Genomic DNA, 1746 nt, shown 5'->3' with positions numbered 1-1746 from the left:
CACGTTTTTCCTATAAAATTCTGTATGCTGTAGGTTTTATTGGCTAAATTACAAATGCATTGCATGCAAAAAATTAAGAAAAATCACATTGAACATGACATTGTGGTCCTTTCATAAGTATCATGGTGCAACAGCTCACATCATCATCTTCTCCCTAAAGTCAATCCAACAATAGTTTATTTCCCATCATCAGTTTAATGACTAATGATGAATCAAGTGCCCACCTGGGGAAAGAAGGCTGCACAGTCTCCTTTAAAAGTTTTGGCCAACTGAATTTGGAAAAAAATAAAACTACAACTCCCAGCGTCCCCCAGTGCCACACAACAACAAACGAGAGGGAGACAGCAGCTGGGAGAGAAGGAGACAGACAGACTGCGTAAAGAGAAGGAAAGAGAGAGAAACTGGGAGAGTTGTTCTTCCATCAATGGGGTTTTTCACGGCAGCGGAGAACTGACGGAGGGAAATCCGCTCAAAATGTCGAAAACCCAAGAAGTGGAGCGCATCGCTAAAAAGCTGGATAAAATGGTGCACAAGAAGAACACGGTGAGTGCACAACAGTTGCTGCATCAGCAGGAAACACGCGATCAGGTGATGAGCTCTACAGTTAACTGCTGAGAGGGGAAATTCTGGAAACACATTGTGTGTAAACTCTGCTCACTGCCCTGCTGGGAGGATTTCTGCTGATAATCTCACACATTATGAGGCTGCTGCTGCTGCTGCTTGAGATGATTTTGGTAAAAAGTTTGGCAATAAATCACTGCAGCTATTGGTCAAAAAGCTGCCAATTAAATCCCCCGCACCTTGAATCAATTATCTTGTTAACTGTCTGCAGAGTTTATTAACTATAGATCCAGAGGTTATTAAATGCATAATGTTTCTATATTGGACTGCAGAGCTAAAACACAGTCAGTTATTATGGACCTTAATTAAGAAGTACAAATCTATATTTTATATATATATATTTATTTGTTTACTTGTCAGTGTAGTTTTCACATATCACATATGGCAATATACTTAATATTCTTCTTGTTTCCTGAACGGTTCTGTGGAGTTCTAAATAAAATACAATAAAAAACATGCAGAACTTTTAGTTTGAAAATCTATCTATTAATATTAGAACGCTTGGGTCTTTTGATATATTTGACCTTCATCTATGTTGAACTAAATAAGTTTACCAGCAAGAGTGACATTTAAAAACATAATGATTTATAGATAATACATAATATAAACAAATAAAGTTCAAAATGTTTACTTTCTAGAAATAAGGGCAGAAAGACTCCAAACAATAGAAAACGTAACTTACGTACTTTACGTACCCCACAATCTCTTCCTAAACCTAACCAAGTACCTTTGTTGCGTAAACCCAAAGTAAACATACGTTGGAAGTTCATTTTGAAAAGACACTGTATGCGTGTAACGAGCGTAAATCCACACGCCGTCCCTGTCGCGTCCAAAATGGACGCTAGAGGGGCACCGAGAGCGTCATAGTTTGAAGCGTAGGGCCAATGGTGAGGCTGTAGGTGTTTGACGAGCAGGGAGTGAGAATGTGTTCCAAAGGATCTACACGTCCAATAATATTTTTGCTCGGATTTGGTCTCCACCGGCTCCTGAGGGAAATATATTGTTCTTTAATGTTTGGAGAAAACGCAGCAAACGTGCCCTATTGGAGCCCTTAAGGCAGATACAACATGTGAAAGTGCTCTTCAGTGGAGCAAACCTGGTGCAGTGTCATACTGAAGCTTTCTC

At 39.5% G+C, this 1746-nt stretch overlaps 1 pseudogene; it reads left to right on the top strand.

Moving 5' to 3' along the window:
• Positions 1-297: 297 nt before the first annotated feature.
• LOC115005518 (transcription elongation factor A protein 2-like) overlaps positions 298-1746 on the top strand; it is a 6408-nt pseudogene continuing 4959 nt past the window's right edge.

This window comes from Cottoperca gobio, unplaced genomic scaffold (assembly GCF_900634415.1).
Source record: "Cottoperca gobio unplaced genomic scaffold, fCotGob3.1 fCotGob3_313arrow_ctg1, whole genome shotgun sequence".
Taxonomy (NCBI): domain Eukaryota; kingdom Metazoa; phylum Chordata; class Actinopteri; order Perciformes; family Bovichtidae; genus Cottoperca; species Cottoperca gobio.
This window is presented reverse-complemented; position numbering and strand designations above follow the sequence as displayed.